The 22,117-nt window shown below is 35.3% G+C and overlaps 1 pseudogene; it reads left to right on the forward strand.

The window, feature by feature from the left end:
- LOC122355761 overlaps positions 1–22,117 on the forward strand; it is a 59,695-nt pseudogene continuing 37,578 nt past the window's right edge.

Here is a 22,117-nt window from a genome sequence, read left to right on the forward strand (position 1 = left end):
GCAGCAGCAGCAGCGTCTCTTTGTTCGGCGTGCAACATCTCTCCTCCTCTTCTCGCGCTCCGCAGTGACTCTCGCGTTCCTCATCATCACTGCTACACTGGTCTGGATGATTGCAGTGGCAGCAACATGGCTGTGAATCTCAGCAAGAACAGACTGGCCCTCTTAACAGCCTACCAGGACGTTATCAGCGAGACGTCGGCAACCGACTGGTGAGAAAAAATAAAACCAGACTTAAACAAACTGCTTTATTTTAGTATGATGTTACTGTTTTGCATATAGAAAGGATTTAAACTTGCATTATATCTGTATGCGGATGGGTGCACAGAATGGGATGCATACGTCTGGGATGAATGCTGAATCTCTTGTTCTGCCCATTCCTGTTTTTTTTTTTCATAAAAAAAGAAAAGATAAATCGATTTATACGCTTTAATTAAATCCTGGATGGTTTGGGGGTAATCGCGTTTTAATAATTTTTTTTAACCGTAAAATTCAAAAAATGTAATTGATTGGCATCTTTCTTTTGCGTATTTGCTGTACTCCTATCTACAGTAGGTTGCAGTTCATGCTTTGACCTCAAGAGAGTTGTGCAAGGGATTCTGTACTGTTTGCTCAGTTCAAGGGTGTCTACACTATAAACACTTGTGATTTGCCATTTGGAAAACTGTGACCAGATGATCATGTCAAATCCAAATATTTTCAGATTTCCATATTAAATATCTATCGATTGAAGTATATCAGGGCTCACGGAGCACCTTTCCATTTGCATGGCAGGACAGAGATGGGCGAGGCAAGAGCTGTCTGTCAATCTGTCAAACCTTTTATTATGCACTCTCATTTTTATCTTTTGTACTACATGGAAATGGTACCTCTGTTGTAAGAACTACTGTCTCAAAGTACCACGTATATGTTTTTCGTTTGGCCCTCATGGCTTTGTACTCTGTACAGGATAGTGAGGTGTCTGATCCCTTTGTGTTAAAATGAAACTGTGGATTATTAGTAAAGCATTGTTGATTCAGCACCTTGGTCTAGAAGTTTGGTTTGGATTCTTTTCAAAAATGTTAGCTTTTTATAGATAGATAGATAGATAGATTCCAGGACCTTTGTACATTCATACCATTTTAGTGTAATTATTGAAAAAGCAGTCTGTCACAGTTTGGATCACAATCCAGTTTTGATGCTGTTCAGTGCTTTGACACATCTGTATTGTTAAAAGTGCTATATAAATAAAAGTTATTGATTGATTGGTATACAGCCTCGAGTAGTGAATCGTGGCGTAGGGCCTATGTATTGCAGTATATCTTAACATTAACCTGTAAAATTTTTTTATTTATAAATATCAGTGTTTATTGGTCATCTGCTGCCTCACCTCAGTATAAACATTTATCATCGAATTTAATTCATATTAGTTCACTGCAGATGACAATTATTCTCAAAATCTCTTTCTCTTAGTTAGCAAAAATACCCGATTTGAGAAATATCAGTTGTTGACATAAAATTTAATCTTTTTTTTTTTTCAGAAGGATTCAGATTCTTTCATTTTCACTGAGATGTTTGTTTTCTGCATCAACACTGTAATTTGCTTGATTATATGATTATTGCTTTGAATAAACTGATGTCCCAGACTTGCCCCTTTAAGCATGCTTGACGTGAGGGCAACGAAGACAAAGACTTTTAGCCTCTGTAAACAGCTGCCTTCCTCTATATTCACCCTTAAACTTTGGTCCAAACAATGCTCCTGTTTTACGTGCGTGAAACCACATGACCAGACACAAACAGAACTCTCTACTTTTTCCTGTAAGCAAAACTCATAATAGTCTTTATACCCACATAGTTGACCTTATCACCATGTGCGGCTGCTGTCCTTGTTTGAGTTAACTCACATTCCTCTTCCTGGTATTCATCCATGTGGCGTTACAATGCAACCAATGCTGCGCTGTTGAGCCTCTGTATCTGTAAAACCTTAACACAAGCCAAACTCTGTGTTTAAAGGATGAGGTCAAGCCATGAGGGTCATCAACACTTTACTTACCACCATTCAGTGCTAACCATACCTCAGGGTAGGCTTCAAAGCTGAGTAGATAAAGCATCGGACATGGAAATCAAATTGTCTTCAGTGCACGCGTAAGGTTGGAGGACAAATTCCAGGATGTTCTATATAGGCCGAGGGCTGTCATTCTTTTTTTAAAGGATTTTGATGTGTGGACTGGAGAGCCGTAGGGTTTAGAAAAGACAGGCTTTTGAAGCTGGGCAAGGAAAGGTGACGCCAAACCAGTTGGGATAGAGTTGGATATCAGAGGACTCTCAAATATCAAACAAGAATTGTTGAAAAGAATGCTTAGGCTGCTGGTCTGAAGAAAGCATGTGGATATGTGATCCTCAGACCTGATGATGTCTTCAAAGATAATTATGTAGAATGTACAAGCTAGTGGAATATCTTCTGGTCACCAGTCACTTTATGTCAGCTCTTCAAATGCTTCTTAGGATTCTGGAAAACCGTTTCTCCCAAGGTTTCTTACTTTTTTCTAGGTTTCTTTTCTTTTGTAAGTCTATGATTCTGAAAAGAATAAAATGTTTGGGTTTATTGATTTCAATCAGTAGTTTTTCTGCAGCATTGCAGTAGTGATGGACCTGCATGCAATGTTTCCTTTAAACTTAAGTGCTATTGGACATTTGTGGGGACCCAATCACACCACATGGCATCTCAGCACAGGATGTCTTGTGTAACACTGCAGTAGCAAAAGGCAGGAAGAACCCAAATTCTTACCGATCTATTAAATGCTGTTTGCAAGTTACTCAATTTTAAAAGTAACAAAGATCCATTGCTGTTATAGTAATTTCAAGTAATATACCTAAAGCACTTGCATATTAAAAGAGAGAACCCCACCTGAAATTTAATGCAGATCTTGACTTGTTGCTTGTTCCACAGAGGAAAGTAAATTATACAGGTTTAAAATGACATGAGGGTGAGTATGATGACAAAATTTCCATTTTTGGGTGAACTACCCCTTTACAGTGCCCCATTATGGGTTATGAGATGTACCCAAACTCACAGATGGAATTCTGGTTGTTGCCTCTGTCGATAATTTTTTGCAATTATCATTGATTTAATTGCACATATACTATTTAAGCTAAACTGAGCTAGACAACAACGTATTCAAATTCAATAATGAAATGCCTTTAATCTAAAATTGAGTGTTTAATCTTGTCACTATACATTACTTACACTCAGTTCTCCAATTTTATCTTGTTAAGTGCTTTGACACAATCAGTATTGTTAAAAGCACTATATAAATAAAGGTGACTTTATTGTTTTGACAATGAAAGGTTGATATTTTGGTTTTGGGAGTCTCGATCAACAAGCTGACATTGCATGTGCATTTATTTTTACCTTATAAGTTCAAGGACTACCAAAACGTTTTGTTCAACTATTCATTTTTCCAAACCCCTCTGGTGAGTGATCGATTTCGTTTGAAGCAGTGTTTGTGAGCTTTTAACGCTTCAAAAGCAGCACATAGTGGCAAAGAATGAATTTGCATTTTTATTCAGACCAATGCGAAAAGACCAAGAAGTGGGCAGGCAATATGCTAATGTTTCATTTTTGACATCGACATGAAATGGCTACACGATTCGTTGATTCAGTCAACTCTTTATTTTGAGAGACAATAACTTTATACATGGTGCACTTTCAGATTTAAACTTTGCATGATGTTTTCATGTTACACACAGCATTAAAGGTCATTTTAAAATATCTACAAAATTTCCATTTGCAAGCGTCATCCTGGCTTGGCTTCCTCTCTGATGAACATTTAATTTTTTGTTCATTTTGTAGGAAATCTAATGTAAGCCTCTGTTTTTTGATGGGAACTGACATCTGACTTGTTTGCAGACTTTGGTGTCTCTGTAAGCTTTCTGAATCTCTGAGGTGACATGTGTGGTATTGCCATAGCTGATTTGAAAACCTCATTGCCTTCTATATGAGAAATTCAAGAGATCTAATCTTGTAGCTTTGCTTCCATGCTGTTTGATCTTCCATAAAGATGACTCCACAAATATGTTTTTTAGAAGCAGCATCTTTGTCTCACACTGGTACATTACCGCTTGTGTCTTTTTCCAAATGCAGCAGACAGCAATATTTGCAATTTCCAAACTGAAGCCATACTGCCTCTTCAGCTAGAAGAAATTTGCTCTTTCAGCTGAGCTTGAGTCTTTTTGGTTTTTGTTTAGGCTTTCTGAGCACAGCGAAAGCACATGAGAGCCCCAGAGACAACTCTTCTGTTTGCATTTAGCTGCCAAGAAATGTCGGGGAAACCACAAAGATGACTGGAAATTTAGAGTTTTACCAGACTCTATAAAATGTTACAATTTCCCTAAAGTATGGTGTGAAGTCCAGACCTCAACCTCACCTGGAGGAGTTTATCTCTCAAGAGTCCCACAGTCTGATGCTTGCATTCCTTCTGCATCAGGTCACTATCTTAATCATTAGTCATTTATCTTGCTGAACCAGTGCTGGAGAAGCTACATTACAGCTGTAGCTTGCCAAGATACAAGCTACTCAACATTTAAAGCACCATATTTACTGGAAAAACAAGTTGCACACAGAAGGAACTGCAGGGGGGTCATGAGATTAATAGAAAGCTATTAATTAGTTAAATCATAAACAATCAATCAAAATAAAATGGATCAATAAAATACCTATGATATATATTATTTGTTTATCAATGTCACAGAACTAAACTCAAGGGCCCTTCAAGTAAATATATAGTAAAAATATCCGTAGCCTAGCAACTGGTCTTTGTGTGGTCTTTTTGTTCACATCATTGAAAGACTTTCTGAGTGTATATAAGCAGTAGGATATTTTAAAAATGAACATTTAAAAGATGAAAAATAGGAATTACTGAGAATGAGTTAATTATGGATAGTTTTTTTTGGTATTGTGTAAATAATATGTAATCAATAAAAAAGTAGCTATAGTCTTTATATAGATAGTTTTAAAATGTAATTTAATCTAATTACAAGTACATAATCTGATTATGTAATAAATGAGCGGTCGCACATGAATATAAGTTTCAGTGTGTCAAATTGCATTGTTAATATGTAGAAAGTTAGTAATGCTAAAATATGTTGTACACAGTTTCAAAGACATGTTTAAGCCTAGTCCTAGACTTAATGTAAATCTGAATCATTTCAACTGAAAGAAACTTGCACTAACTGATCTTAAAACATGCCATTGCCTTGTTTTGTCTTAAGATGCACACCAGTAATGCTTTTTTTTAAGACATGCGAATGTCTATGAAAACCTGGCGTTCTCTGCGCTCTGTTTGTGTGTGCGTTTTAAATGCATGATGTTCATAGGTCACAGAAATGTATTTAATAAAAAAACTGTTACACTTTATTTTGATAGTCCACTTTAGGCATTGTACTAAATATAAGTACTTTGCAATACCTTGTCAACTACATGACTGAAAGTAGACAACTACACTGTAAATAACCAGAATTTAACATGAACATTGAAGATGCTATTATTTGATCCCATATTCAATGCATTTATCTCATGTTTTGTATAACAGTACAAATGCAATCAAACTAAAAATTCCACTAATTATGCTAATTATGCACTAATTACACTAAGTGTAAAAATAATGACAACAGCAACATTTAAGTAAAACACTTTTTAAATCTACACATGTTAATTGAGGTCTAATTAAATATTGTTAATGCTCTTGTATTGGTCTGGTGGTAGCAAACCTTCTCAATACTCAGATGGACAGTAACTCCTTTTAAATACCTGTATTATAAACCGTAAGTATTGTTATTTGGTTAGCTACTGTAAACTGACTTTAGCTTCCTCAACCAGATTCTCATCAAACTATTGTTCCACCAGTAATAATAAAAGCAGTTTTTAAGAGACATTTACGCTGGTATATGAGAATGAAAACATGTGAGAATGTAATGAGGCGTGATCTAAGTTTTTGTGTATGGTATGTTTCACACCTAATTTCTGTGACGTCATGATTGTATTTCCAACTGCTCATGTCTCTTAAATTGGCAAGCAAATGACCAATGGACAGGAAAGATATGAGTCACATGTGGTTTAGATTGAATGTTTTGATTAGGTTGAAAACTGATCTGTGCAGTAGCCTTGCTCTTCTTTAGAAAGGCTAGTAAGAGTAACAGTTCGGTTGTGATGCATACTGAAAGAAATGTAGCCTGACTGCAGTGTAATTGAAGTAAGTACATGCAGCGTTATCACTTTCCAGACATAGTGGTATGCTGTGTGGGTAGATGATGCTTTGGCTTTTCTCTTGGCTTCTCTCTTCAAGGGCTGTCTGTGAAAGGCAGCTGATTCAGATCAAGACTGTCTATTTTTCTGTCAACTCGCCTTGTGAGTGGCACACATATTAATAACAAAGATGGCCCCTTGCCTGGCTCTTGATCCTTGACGTTACAGAGGTGAAAACATGTCTACATCCCAATTGTGATAAGATCCAGTCCACGAAAAAGATCACTGAACATTTAAATTTTTATTTTAGAAAATGCTACTTAAATAATAAACAGAAATCACAAAGTCAAAGCTACTAGGACTTCAGCAACTAATCAATAGAAATAAGTGGGGAGAAAATTTAATAAATGAAAATAGCTATAGACAAATAGTTGTTAGTGTTATTATCAGGTCTGGATATTACATTTTTAATGTTTATATCGAAAAATCTGTTTAAATATAAATAGTGCATATTTAATTTAGCATTACTATGTGAAAGTGTCATTTGTATAACCAGACTGTTATTTGAAGAAGATTATGAGAAGGAATAAAACTTTCTTTGTGGGAGTTTGTTTTCATAACCTCAGCAAATGTGATTCCGTATTTGAAATGAAACAAAACTGAAAAATAGTTTTGTTCTTGCTGTGTTGGTTGTGGTTTGACTCTATGATGTCAGCTCATGAATTGTGGTAAACTGTTGCTTTACTAGTTTGTATAGTGTTTGAAAAGTAGTGTCAAAAGCTGGAGACATTGCATGAAGGTGATAACAATGAACAAATCTTCTAATTGTTTTGGCAAAATTAAGATTATTGTAACAATCATCTACCTTAGAATGTGTCGTATGATTATGTGAAACCAGCACATTGTTTCTCAAGGTGTTTAAACATCTACGCCGCAGAACATAAAGTTCCATGAAAATATTTTTTTCCTGGACATAACACCAAAATTTGTTCAGACAATGTTTATGAAAGGCCTGAGTTGATGTGAGCGATTTTACTCAGATGTTCTTCCTTGTCACAGGGCTGAACATCTGTCAGTACCTTCTTTGGAAGTGCTTTTTCATTGGATTAACTGCATCATTGAGAAACCAGTAAACATTAGGATGATTATGCCGACGCAGCACTTTTACATCTCGACTGAGCGATAGACAGAACCGTGAGATCATACTTGGATGTGCTTTGGATGCACCAATAAACTAAATGCTTAAAATATGTCTTTTGTGATAAATCTGCTAGTTAAAGGATCAACCCAAAATATTTGCAAGCTCCAAAAGGCCTTCAGAGCAGCAAGTTGATATAACAAAGTAAGATTTATCTAAAAATTTCATTAGACAGAAATGAACATTCAGAGACTGAGTTCACACTGGGTTCTGACCTGATGGAACTTCCATCAGGAAACTCTTCAGCTAAAATAAATTTCCCAGTTTCCTCTGCTAACAGCTACTGACTTCCCTACATCAAAAAGCTCTTTGTCTTTTGACATTGGTCTGTCCATTGATTTCAGTTTTGTTCCTTGCTCTAATTTTAGACCAACGTGTAGTGCTCACTATTGCTGAATATTTGTCCATTTCTCTGTTTAATCTGTAATCTAAAGCAGTTGACGGAACATGGATCTTGAAAATAAGTAACTAACTGTTCAAACAATTTCTCTCAGCTGTGTTAAAACAATCTCCCCAAGTAGTTTACTTCTCTAAGTAGGTCTAAGTGGATGTACAGATTTTTTTTAAATAGTTTTGTATCTTGCATTGTTTTACTTGAAATGAGGCCATTCTCATATTAAACAGTCAAGCAAATACGCGTTTGTGTTAATCTACTTGCAAGATTTAAAACAGGCATTTTTTCTGAGCAATATAAAGCTTCATTGGCAACACTTATTACAAGTAGACTAGCAAAATAGCATAAACATATTCTCTGTTCAAATGGTCATGGGCACAGTTTGCTCAGATTATGTAACAGAAGAGCCGATTTAGCAGTTTTTTGGGTCACTTAAGTTTGACTGAAAAGTTAATCTTTTTTTTTTTTGTCTATGGAAAAGTTCTCTCAGTAAGAGCATTGGAAAAAGCATTGATAGTTTCATGCCTCATATCACTTTCAGTGAAGTTATTTAAATTTAATTTTCATGTATTTATAACTGTCTGTTTGTCATAGATGCAAAAATAAACCCATTAAGGACCCCCTGTTTCTCATGTTTTGCGATAATGGCTGGCTCACTGTACATTATCACATGCTTACTGAGTGTCTTGAAGGTGTTGATTAGTGTTTGATCTCTACAAAAATTACACTCTCTGCTCAAATTATAAAAATACATTGTGCGTCATTGTTTTGCCGTTAAAAAATGACTTTGATGCATCAAACAAATTGTGGGAAACTGTCAAGAAATTGAGCTCTATTAGAAAAATTGCCTCCATACATTCACCTGTAGCACCTATAAGTGAACATCATTGCATTACTGAGATTGATCTATTTTTAGAGTTGTTCTGCATTCAAGGTCATTCATCTCGCCATAGGCTCTCAATGGGGAGTCTCAATAACCATCTGCATCAGTTAAAGCTCATCTTTCCTCTCTTAAAATGTCAAGTGTCTGTGACATTTCTGGAAATTATCCGAATGAGTGAGAACTTTTGTTGATTGAACATGAGATATGAAATGCATACTAAGTTCTATAGCAAAGCACAGTGGTCTAATAACATAGTGTATGTTCCATGACATTCCATGTAGAGCACCACCATGAATTTCTTTCTCTTTCAGAAATCATACACTCAGTTCTCATCTCACTCTGTGTTCGATTTGAGTGTATTCATTTTTTTTCTGTTTTCCGCCCTGGATTCTATTTTAGAATATCTTATTTTAAGCCGAGAGTCAGTCGTAATGGCAACAGTTGAAATCTGTGTTGAAAAATGTTCTCTAATCCTTTTTTGAAAATGTATATTTATGTCTCTGACAGGGACCAGGCTCATGTTAGTGGATGAGGCTCAGGATTTATGGGAAATGATTTGCTTAGCGTGGGTGTCGGTTGAAAGCTCAGAACTATCTGAGACAGGGGAGGAGAGGTGGGCTTTGAATCCGAATGCCATCATGAGGAGCCTTTTATCTTTGAAGACGTTTCCAACCGTGGAGCCCGTTCATAGAGCAAATGAGAGACAAATTTGGTAAAAGCCGTACTTACCCTGTCATTTTAAACGTACACTGATATTTTTATGAAAATTATGTTTTTGCATGTTTACAGTTGTGAAGATATCTGCCAAATCTTTCAAACAGTAATTTGAATTGTAATTTCTAATGCAGGTGATCATTCTATAATGTCATTATAGTTCATGAAGTTTTTTACGTTTGTTTCTCAATTTTGCTTTTTTTTTTGTTTCAGTTTAGTTGTAGTTATATTTATTTTGTTCTCTTTGTTTCATTTTGTAATTTCATTCTTCATAATAACACACATTCCACTTATAACATAATGAAACTTGTCAATGAAAATATTTATCTTTTATAGTCATGTTTGATTTGTTAATGATAATAGTCTTGAACCACATACCTATATGAAGTATATATTATTCCTATGTATTCAGAACATATAGTTGCTTGCATGCACATATACAGTATGATAAAACATTACAGAGTCATGTTTTTCAATTTCTAAAAAAAAAAATTTTTTGGCTTTTAGCATTTTTGCCTAAATTTAGGAGCGCTAATTTATTGCTGAAGCATTGATTCACATATTTCGAGAAAAAAATGTACACATAAAATGCTCACAGTTAGTGACTGAGACACATTGTTATTTACACATGCACAGATTCGTAATTTACAGTGTCAGATATGTTGATATGAACAGCTCTGTTCTGTATAGTTAGTTTTGTGCAGTTACAAGTGGAGGCTGGCGTCACAGTGAGCTCCAAGTGCCCCTGTGAAGTCCATCTGGCTATGTGCTTAGCCTCGCTCTCATCCACAATGACATTCACTGTGATTAATTCTGAATCCTGCAATGAGAGGAGTTTGCTTACGAGTCAGTTGATATAGGGGATTTAAAGATCACAAATAAATGTTCTCTGAGCAACATAAACTAGCAGTTTTAACTGTTTAGCTTACGAGTGGTTTTATTATTTTTTTTAACTATTCTTTTGTTAAATGACAGTTGTTTTAGACAAATACTGTCACAATATTTCAGAAATTTTATAGGATTTCAAAGTGAAATTCCCTAATGGATAGCTTGCAAACACTAACTGTAAATTTTCATATCATCCAAGAAAGTTGTTAAAATGCCCTCTCATATTGCTACGTTGCAATTTTAAGCCGAAACTGGAATTTCTTTCTTTTTTTTCCTCAACATTTTCAGCCACGTATTTTGATGCAATATTTGCAGTGTAGTCTCACGGTCAAAATGGCTGGACTTGTACATTTTTAATCAAAGCAAAAGTGAAAGCAATTTTTCTATATTTTTCGAACACTAATCTTCTGTTGGCTGGACAAATAATTTTGTCCTGCATATATATATATATATATATATATATATATATTAGTTATGCTACACTTTACATGTGCTGTAGTATGTTACTATAACACATTTAAGTGTACTTAAAAGCATGACAAAAGATTGTTAAAACTATTTTTAATTTGACAATTTTACAGGTGTATCTTATATGCTTAAATGGCCTTTTATTTTATTAATATGTCCTGCAAGTTACATATAAGTTATATATATATATATATATATATATATATATATATATATATATATATATATATATATATATATATATATATATATATATATGTTTTGTTTTAATATTTGAAGTACACTGCATATCCAGTACTGAGCACACATATCTTTTCATGAGTACACACAAAAGCCATTAACAGTATTCAAAGACGTATGGCTTCAGTCTCTATTCCTTGATGATTCAACTCCATAAATCAAGGCCTTGGACCTGCTTACCATGTTGAGAGGGCACAATTTGTCTAAAGGGCACATTTTGGCAGGCAGGCTGTGTATTCAAACAAACAGGCGGCCAGACAGGCTCCCAGCCTGGGGGGACAAGATAGCAACCATAACATTGGAATCAGTACATGAGTATATTTAGACCAATGACAGTAATTTGGTCAGTTTTGGACACTACCTGTTGGCTCCGATAGGCTCTTTACCTGCCATTGAAAGAAGTCCAAATCCCTGAACACTTTAATCTGTATCAGTCTCAGAGAATTAGGGACACAGATTTACACAAGTGCCCACATATGCAGGGATGACACAGTTAAAAAAAACAGGCAAAATGCATATGAGTAATTTTACCATTTAGGTCAGGTTCTTTGGAGCTTCCGGGGGAATTAGCCTAGTCCTTATTAAAACATTAGATGCTAGTAAGAACCCTTTTTATGTCATCTCACCCAAATTATAATGAAATGGGTTCAGATCAGGCAGTGATTTTTTTTTAATTCAGGAATCATTTAACCACATGGCTGTACCTCAAGTGATTTGTACTACTAGTTTTCGTCTGCTTGATGTTATATTTAAGCAGAATAGGAGATATTCTGTGACAGGGGATTAGGGAATTGGGGACAGATTTATTTCCCCACATCCTTAGTGCAGCAGGGCAAATGTTGAAGCATTCAGAAAGACTCAGCTGAAATTATTGATCCAGAAAGCTGCAACTTAATTGAGCCGATCAGAATTGAAATGTCACAGAAATATGAATATGCATAAATGAGTATTAAAATGCTCTTAGTAGAGTTGTAGGCACTTAAACTAAAATTAAATTGTATATTAATACTGAATTTGGATGTGGGATATTCCCACTTTTACCAGTGACATTCAGTCATATACCACTCTGTTATTCACTGCTTTGTAAATGATGTACCTAGTCATCAAACGTTCCTAGTAAGTTTGCCGTAATTTATAATATTTATATTGTCATAATATAAATATTTTGTAACATTCTAAATGTCTTTAAATTCACTATTGATCAGTTTAACTGATCTGTGCTGAATAAAAGTATTAAAGGGATTGTTCTCACCCTTATGACCTTCCTAACCCGTAAAACCATTCATCTTTGGAACACAATTAAAATATTTTTGATGAATTCTGAGAGCTCTCTGACCCTCCATAGACAGTAAAGATCCTAACATGGGCAAGGCACAGAAATTTAGCAAAGATATCATTAAATTAATCCATGAGACATCAGAGGTTCAACCATAATTTTACAAAGCTAAAAAATACTTTTTGTGCACAGAAGTAAACAAAATAATCACTTTTTTTCAACAATTTGTCTCCTTCACATCACACTGTGGTGCTACATATGTTTACATACGTTGTAATACTCTCCAAAATGACGCAATAGGGTGACATGGAGAAGACTACTTGTTGAACAAAGTTGTTATTTTTGTTTCTTTGCACCCCAAAAAGTATTCTTGTAGCTTTGTATAATTACTGATCAACCACTGATGTCACATGAATTATTTTAATATCTACTTGCTATTTTTTGAGCTTTGATCGTGTTAGTATCTTGCTGTCAGTGGGAGAGCTCTCAGAATGCATAAAAAATATCTTAATTTGTGTTCCAAAGATGAACTTACAGGTTTAAAATGACACAAAAAACTGACCCAGACATTTAAATTATAGTATAAACCTATAAAAAGTCTACTTGGACGCAAGTTGCTGGAAGCTATTGTTTCAGTGTCATTATCATAGTACAAGGATTATTCGGTTATTTACAGCAAAGTGAGACAACAGAGCAGCAGCTGGTACAGGCTGCATCAATATATGCAGTTAAACTGGAATAATGTAAACACGATTGATTCTTTAGCAGAGGCAATGGCTTAAAAGCAATAGTGCCTCTGCAGCTAGATATCGATTGTCTTTGTGTTTCTATAGCTGTTGTCCTTCCTGCTGATAGAGATTATTCTCAAGTTGAGAACTTGAGAAAGACGTGATAACCCAGACTTTAAAAAATGAATGATAGGGAAGTCAAGCTAAGAGATTTGATTGGAGATTTAGGAGGGTAAAGTGAGACTGAGAGAGTATGATCTGCAGATATAAGAACGATCGTGGATGTTAGCTCAAGCTGAGTTTTGCTGAGGTAAGCACACTGCGTAAATGGATGGTGGCAGAGGGGGCATGGGGGGATTGATGGGTACAGGCTTATGCCAGGCCGTAGCGTTACCGCTCTGATCTGTTCTTTCTGGCCGGATATAAAAACAACAACTGCACCCAGACAGTATATCCAAATCTCCCTGCCTGATTCATCAATGTTTGTTCTGTCTCTTGTACCGGTACAACTTAAAGCCCAGCAGATAACCCACCCAGTGTCCAATCATGAATGGCTGATTATTTTGCACTGACTTTTGGTGGCAGTACTAAAAGGCTTTAGCGGGAGACAAAACTGCACCAGGCCACGTCATTCCTGGCAAGGGATCTCTTTCTGCTCTGGTGGGGGCAACCGGATTGCCGCAGTGGAATTTTAATACCCTGCAGGCATCAATCAGTCGGAATAGAGCTTGGAACATTCCACCTGTGTTTGCTGTTTCCTGTCTCCATTCTTGGTCATGAATTGGTGTTTGGCAAAGAATGCTATTTTTTTATAATTACCAAGAACATATCAGATGCTGACCACAGCCATAAATATACACAATGCAGTCTTTTTTTCCAAAGTTGCGGCCAAAGTTAAATTATTTGTAGTTGCATTAACAGAGTTTCTCTTTTGCAGACTATTGCATTTTTTGTTTCGGAACGTCCTTATTATGCACCATCCTCATTGAATTCAAATGGATTCTCTGACACAGCATAAGTATAAGGGGCACTGACACAAAATGTTTTGAAAATGTAGTACAATATGAGAAAATCTTTTATTGAAATGAGTCTCAAAGTGTCTTGCGGTGCAACCATCAAGTTATTAGTAATAACATATTTCCTTTACACCATGAATGCATCATTTCCTGTAACAGTTTAAAATGTATTTAAATAAAAAATAAAAGGCTTTTTTTTTCTTAACGTTTGAGGGGAGTCGCACCATATGACATTTAATAACATAACCTTTTCTTGCTATGAAGAGGTCAAATATTTTTTTTAATGTTAGTTGTACCACATCATTGTTGATGGTATAAAAGTTATAATAAAAAAACAATTATAGATTAATAATTATTAATAATAGATTCTGAATGGAAAATCAACAGCTCTTTGCGAGAAAGACATTTCTTTGATGATGGGCCTTTAAATGTATTCTTCTAGCCTGCAGAGCTGTTAACAAGCATAGAAACTCAGAAACTGAGCCAGTGTAAGATCTGCACAAAACATGTTAGGTACTTTTGTCTGTGTTCAATGAGATTACAGAATGAGACAGATTTTTCTAAAATGAGAGTGTTAACCTTCCTTTTGGTGACACATTGAGCCAGCATGAGGTTATATAAACCAGGACTTCCTTGTTCCTTTTCATAAGGCTTAATAGATATGTTACTGATTCTTTTGTTCACATTTTTCCATCTCCATGAAAGCCAGCAGTGTTTTTAGGAATAGTTTGAACAAGAAAAGGTCTGCCAACGTTGAAGCCTTTCCTTGTCCAAGAATAAATGTCTCACCTTCATTCCAAGAGTTAAGATCTGTGATTGATGTGGCTATGGGAGTCTAGATAACTGTCCTTGCTAAATTTAGCTGTGAGACGACTGGGACAGTAATTGAAAACGGAAGAGGGATGCTGCATTTTTTTCTGAATTGGGATTCAATCTCTGATCACCTTTCTTGATAAAAGTATGGCTAATGATAAAAATAACCGCCGATTGGCCTGGACATGCACAGTTCTTCTCAACTGGTTTCATGTGCCTTCTTTAATTTCACAGCCTGACAAGCAAACTCATATTTAATATAATCTTCCTTTTGGTGTTGCTTGTTTTTGTTCATGACTTTTCTTCTACTTAAAGGCAAAATCACACAGCCAACTAAGAAAAAGAACCCAAGCAAATTGCTATTTGACATACTCTAACTCTTGTGTCCATATGTGGATCCCGTAACAAATCCTCCTTGTGATGTGAAACCTCATGAATAATCCAGTCCTGAAAAATAAGGATGTTTCATTTAACCCAGTTTTTAGACCTACAGGGCCTGAGATTAGTAGTAAAGTCCATCCAGATCCATTTTCCCTTTAGGAAAGGTCTGGAAGCTTCTGTGGGTGTTTCGCGTGGATAACAGGATTTGCCCCGATGATGAAGGCAGTTTCACAAGAATGGCATCAGCGCTGGCCTGTGATCACAGCGCAGAGTTGGACAGAATGGAGTGTGAATCCTACTGACGGCACTGGTGACATATTTCTGAGATTTCAGTGCCCCAGAAACACATGAACATCATAGTAGTGCAGCTAGGTCAAAATTAGAGCTGATTTATGTGCTCAACAGAGGCCTGTGTTGAGGTGTTTAATAGTGATGCACCAAAAGACAAATTTGGGTTTGAGATCAAAACCAAAACATCCAGACTATAAAATTGAATTCCCCTTCTTTGTAATAACAATCAACTGTTTACATGGTGTTCTTATATTAGGTGACTTTTGCTACTGTGTATTTACATTTAAATACTTTGGATACATGTTTTTACATAATGTATGTGTGTGCATATATATATGTATCGCAGCAAAATGTTTTGCAATACAATATGAACACAATACGTACCTCTTTTACTATGTGAGTACATAGTAGTTAAGGCCACCTAATACAAAATGGACCATATTTTTTTGATAAAACAAACATACTTCCAGATAATATTATATTATAAAAATAAAAGGCCACTTTAGTGTGCTTAAAGAAGGCGCATATCACATTAACTAAAGTTTTATTTTAAAGTGCATTTTAAATAATTATTTTTTAGTAATTTTCTGTTGTGATTTAAATCATTTTGATGATGACTAACATATCACAGCACGTATAATTGTAACTGCAGTTCTTTACTGATATTACATATTTGTACAAAAGTGCATCATCATCATTACATCATTACAAATGTGTGGCACACGAGTGTCAATAGAAACACCAGGCACTACTGTAGGATAAAATAAATATTAAGTGCAAATCAACAGATCTTTAAAATAAACAAATCAGCTTGATCTAAAGCTCTGAGGAATTTTGAAATGAATGTTAGGGCAGCAACACGTAAGAAGAGGATTTTCCAAAAAGCCCTGATGAATAGTCTTGGTTGGCAGGAATACAAAGTTTTCCCACCTGTTTTTCTCTCTCTCTCTCTCTCTCTCTCTCTCTCTCTCTCTCTCTCTCTCTCTCTCTCTCTCTCTCTCTCTCTCTCTCTCTCATTCACCATCTCTGCCTGTCTCTCTTTCTGTTTCCATTCACACATATGGCACACTTATTTTCATTTTCACTTTCTTTCTGTGCTTTCCCAGGCTTAGCACTGGCTCACAGCGATGCTTTTTTGAAATATACATGTTCCTGTCAGTCTGAACAGGAGAAAAGTCAGGAAAAAATGTCACTCATGGTCTACCCCCACTAAGACTCAGCTCGGAAGGCAGTGTCATAGCTCATTTGAGTTTTAGTTGTTCCGGGCTGTCTAATATACTTGCATAATTTAACCTAACCTCAGTGCATCTCAATGTCATGTTTGTTTTTCTAGTGGTTCATGGTCAGACAGTTTTCCAAGGGTTATGCAAGCACATGACACAGCAATGCAACAGACCATAGTCAGTGTAAAAGCTATGTAGCAGTGTAATGTGAGGTGAATGAAAATTAGGTAGTGAGGGACAAAAGCATCAAAATCTGTCTTAAAGGAATAGTTAGACTAAAAAGCATGTTTTACTGTGCCTAATTGTATTAAATGCACATGTGTTGTATACTTTACACCTTACAGGTATACTATACTTGTAGATAATATGACATTAATAAAAAAAATTGTTTTGATAATCTTTTGTCATGCTTTAAAGTAAACATATGATGTGCTGACTAACATACTAAACCCATCCTAAATATAATTTTATTGAACAATTACAACTGCTGAATAATGGCAACATGTTATTTAGTATTACATTTAAAATCAATGTATGGTACATTTTAAATTACAATCATTACAAATATATTTGAACAAACATGGAATGTAAGTTTCAATAGAAAGTAACATTTATTTTAGTTTACTATAAGCGCTTGTCTCTAGAGACAATCTAAGTCCAACTTGTGTGGTTCAAAAAAAAAATCTCATTGCATTTATTATCAACATAATCTACGATATAGAATGTTTTTCTGTGGAACACAAAATTTATTGTGCAAAAAATTATTATTTATTAGCTTAGTTCTTTTATTTGTGTGGACACTGACTATGTTTCATAGAATAATAAAATAAATACAGGTTTGAATGACACAGTGCCATTTTTAGAGTGAACTCTAAAAAAAAAAAAAAAAGCTCTTACTTGGCAAAAATCTCAGTAACCAGTGATTTAGCATTTAGCTTTTTTGACTTCATTAGCACACCTGATGGTCCAGTCTTGGCAAAACACTCCTCAATCTATTTCAAAGCTCACAGAAGCGTTATGCATCCAAAATTAATGAGAGGTCCTTGGGAAGCACACAGTGGCAATTTTTGGGACAAAACTCCCACTGCTAAGCTTCGACTGTGACTACTGTGCTGGTGACCAAGAAACAAATCTGTGTCAAGCCCTAGTAGAAGAAGTCTGCTGACTCACATATTGGCATCTCCTCCCTGAGGAAGGACCATCCTCAGCTCTTCACTAAAAGCTACCCCTTATATATTCAGAGGAAAGACTGTTTTCACCAATGTAATCCATATGCATTGCATCCTGTTTTCCCTAATAGCTGGCTAGTACACATGGGTTGCAACCACAAGCCAAGTCATCTGTGGCTTCAACATGTTGTTTCTCCCTTTGACAGATGGCTAGTCAGTATTCAGTGTGAAATGGTGGTACAAATTGTGTTTGTTTGTCATTTGGGCTATGCAGTTTCAATTGCTGACTCTGGTGAAATCCACAGAGAGCCACAAGCTCTTGTCACTGAATAGTACCCAATGCAGTCCCTATACGGATCTCCCTCCATTTTGAAATTCTGCTTTCCTTTTGCTTTTTAACCTTTGTAAAGATTTCTATTGGTTAACCTTTGAAATCTTCACACTTGTCATTTATCAGGATGGACCAGCTTGCTGAATAGGCTTTGATATGCATTTAATTGTGAATATTTGAGTAGATCTATGTAGTATCCAGTGTGAAGTAAGCTTAAGCACATTTTTAAAAGACTTATTTTATTATAGAAACAATATACTTACTTGAGGGCTAACTGAATGTCATGTTATTAATTATATTTATTAAGAAATGCCATATTTATTACAGTAAAATCTATTGAATTGTCTAAATACTTGCATGTCATGTATTAAAATATATTTGTAATTATTAGATTTTTTATCTTTATGTGGTCTCTCACATTTTGAAAATCTTATAAGATTAAAACTTTTAATTTTTAGTGTGTGCCCAGCCAAAGAGAAGTCTTATTTCAAAAGTAAAAACCATTAAAAACAGAAAAGTAAATGTGTTTTTTCCATGATATATCCATTTTAAAGTGTAAAAATGGAAAAGGATACTGTAAGAAATCGGATGTGGATGTGACTCAGTTTTCTTAAGAGACTTGTCTTGGCTATTTCCTGTACCAAATATGTTGTTAGGGTACCTTGTTCTGTCACCCACAATCTTGTTTGTAGTCATGATGAGTCATGTTTTTTTCTGTGATCCTGTCTGAAGTTTGATCATATTATCATGATCACAAAGGGGTAGGGATGATTCAGTCTCTAATTGCAAGAAATAACAGACCTCCAACTCTCAAAGATGGCCGAAAATAGCTGGTACTTCTGGTTCTATTTGTGTTTGTACATAAAGTTGTACGATTTGCTCAATCATTCATTTTGCAGTCTGTTTTTATGAGGTCTTAAATGTGTGGGCTTTACAACACCAAAGCAACCCGGCTGTAGTAGCCAGCCAATTTAAGAGTTTTTATGATGTGTGACTTAATCAAACCTCCTGTGGGTATTGTTCCTTTTTTCACTGAGGTGATTGTAAAACAGTAATGTAGTTAGTGGACAGATGTGTTCTGTGCTGGATTTATGTAGTTTCAGTCTGGCTGGTAGAGGGGTGAGTGGGATGACTGAAGCATCAAGCTATTTCTGATCATCCTTTGTTGTTTCTTTTCTCTTAATCGCAGCTGCATCTGCCAGTTCCACCTCATTGTTTCCCGGTGACGTTTCTTTTGTGTGTTTCATTGATGAAGTGGAAATGACCCCTGCTGCTGTGCTATCAGCCCACTCACTAGTGGACATCTGGACAGTCACTGTCCACACAGATGGTCCTTTCAGAGGGTCTATTGAAAAAGATCGCAGGCCAGCGAATGCAATGACATTTGAGAGGCTGTTGAAAGCTTGAATCTTGCCATTGATCCTGTAATTGCACTCCAGCTACAGATTTTCAGTAGCAGTAATTTTGTCTTATTTTTCAATTACAATATTCAAGATTTCTTAAAACATTTTAGAAAAAAAAAATGGAATCAAACCTCACTAAAGTTTGTTAGATTTGCATTTTGGCAATGGAAAAATAAAATTAACAAGATATCATGATTATTTTATTTACTACAATAATTTACATTTTAATTTAATTTAATCAATACAATAATTATTTATTTATTTATCTTTTCACAAACATAAATGCACTTACTATTTGAAAGCAAAGCTAAAAGACTTAGCATCAGTACAGATTTTCAGATTCATTTTGCGGTTCACAAGCCCTTTGATTCAGTGTAATTAAGATTTTGTTAAATTTCAAAGTTAATTTATCATTTATTTATTTATTTTCTAACATGTAAAACAACCTTTTTTCTCTTTCTCTTTTCTTTTCTCTGCTAAGGAATTAGAGTGGCTGATTCCAGTGTTATTTTTAGAACTGGTTAATAAAAATGTTTTATTTCTGGAATCAGGATATCGAAAAAGACATAAAATAACATAATGCATTGCCAAAAATGAATCCAGAAAAGTAGTCCCTATGATTTTGATTTGACAGTTTAAATAACACAGTTCTCTGTGTTATGAAAATATGAGCAGCATATTTCTGCTTAGATCAGAAGCCTCCAAAATGCCTATTATGTATACTGATTATGACTGTAAATACTATTTTCAGTGGTAAATCAACAAGCAATTCTTTTAGGTTTATATTGGAAACCATTGCACTTCATGATTGCCTCTTTACACCTCATCCAGGTGTTGTTGTCTCTTCACCTTAGTTGAAGTTAACAACATTATTCAGAGTGCTTAGTTTGTTTTACAGTATTTCTCTGCTTTGGTGTACAAAATGGCTTATCAGTCTTTTAAGCTGAAGATAAGCATGTGTGGATGGCTGTGGTTAGATTGTGCAGTTAAATATTCTTGGTGGTGAAAGGCCCAATGGGTCTGGTTAGTGCAAAAGGCCGATAGACTGCATGTCACACACTCCACGCGTTATGATACTGTAACCTGCCTTGTTTGATTAGTGTTTGCTGCTAATAACAGAGTTTTATGTGCCATCAGGCTGAATGATTCGGGCATTTTGTTAGCAGTACAGATAAATGCTATTATCAAAAGAGTAAAGGAAAGCTGCAGACTGCAGTTGACTGATGATGACTTTCGTTTATCATGGAATCTGTCAGAAAAGGCATTGTTTAGAGAGGATTGATCATTTTCTTTACAAATTCGCCTTCAAACAATACTATATGAGTGATTCACAGAAAAGGACAGTGATATTGGCTTACGATTGTTTGTGTCCACACACATTCAGAGCAGCTATTCAGCATTCAGGCACCAAATAGCTGGTGGGAATCTGCACCTTTGGGGGCCCCCTCATGACCATATGAAACAATTAATTCAGTTACATTTGCATGTCAATGAATAGCCTTTGCTAACTGGTTTCGTTTGATTGTAAACAATGATTTTCAATTAGAACTTATCATATGTCACATACCAGATGTTCGCAAAACATGAACATGCATATATATTACATAAAGATGCATCTATATTACACTCCACACTGTAAATAACAACTGCTAATGGCTGATATTACAAAATATATATATTTGTGATAAAAAATTTTTGTGTGTAATTTACATGAATTTATGCATCACAGTATTTTAGATAAGTGTTAGATGATGGCCATTTAATATACATGTTAAATGGGGAAAATAAACCTTGAACAAATATTGCCCAATATATTTCATTTTCTAAACATTTGTTATCCTAATAATTTGAAAACAAAGTATGAGAAGGGCTGGATGTTTTTTTTAAGACCTTGAATCTTAATGGGATATGCAAGGGCATGGTTCTGTTTCATGTCTTCTATACACTCTCTAAAATGACCAGACCACACAGCTCAAAACAGTGTCCACTTTAGAAGAATTAACAGTGACACAGTTACTGAACGAATGGCTGTGCAAGTTTATCATCCAGTGAATTGTTTTGGAAAGCAGCTGAGAATGAGATGACAAATGTCTGTCATGCAGTAGAGTCCTGCAGATGGTGCGGTTTGGAAACATTTTTTAAGTGGAACTCAAGCAGCAATAAGCAAACACTATAATTATGTTTTTGTAAGGGGCAGTGCTTCAATTTGGCCATTCAGATTAAAAAAAAAGTGTTCAAAGAGATGAAATGATATGCACCAAATAGAGATTGGTGTGGTGGTGTCAATATTTGTTTATTTTTCTGAATAGTCAATAGCATGTGCAATACAACTGTGACTTTATTATTTAAAAAAATCCTGTTTGCAAAGTTTTTTCCCGCCTAACCTTTCAGGCTTAAATGTCAACCAGCCATTATATAGTCTGGCCACAGGTTCCAGTGGCTGTTTGCACTTGATACATTTCAGTTTTACTCTCTTTGCAT

The sequence above is a fragment of the Puntigrus tetrazona genome, chromosome 12 (genome assembly GCF_018831695.1).
Source record: "Puntigrus tetrazona isolate hp1 chromosome 12, ASM1883169v1, whole genome shotgun sequence".
NCBI lineage: Eukaryota > Metazoa > Chordata > Actinopteri > Cypriniformes > Cyprinidae > Puntigrus > Puntigrus tetrazona.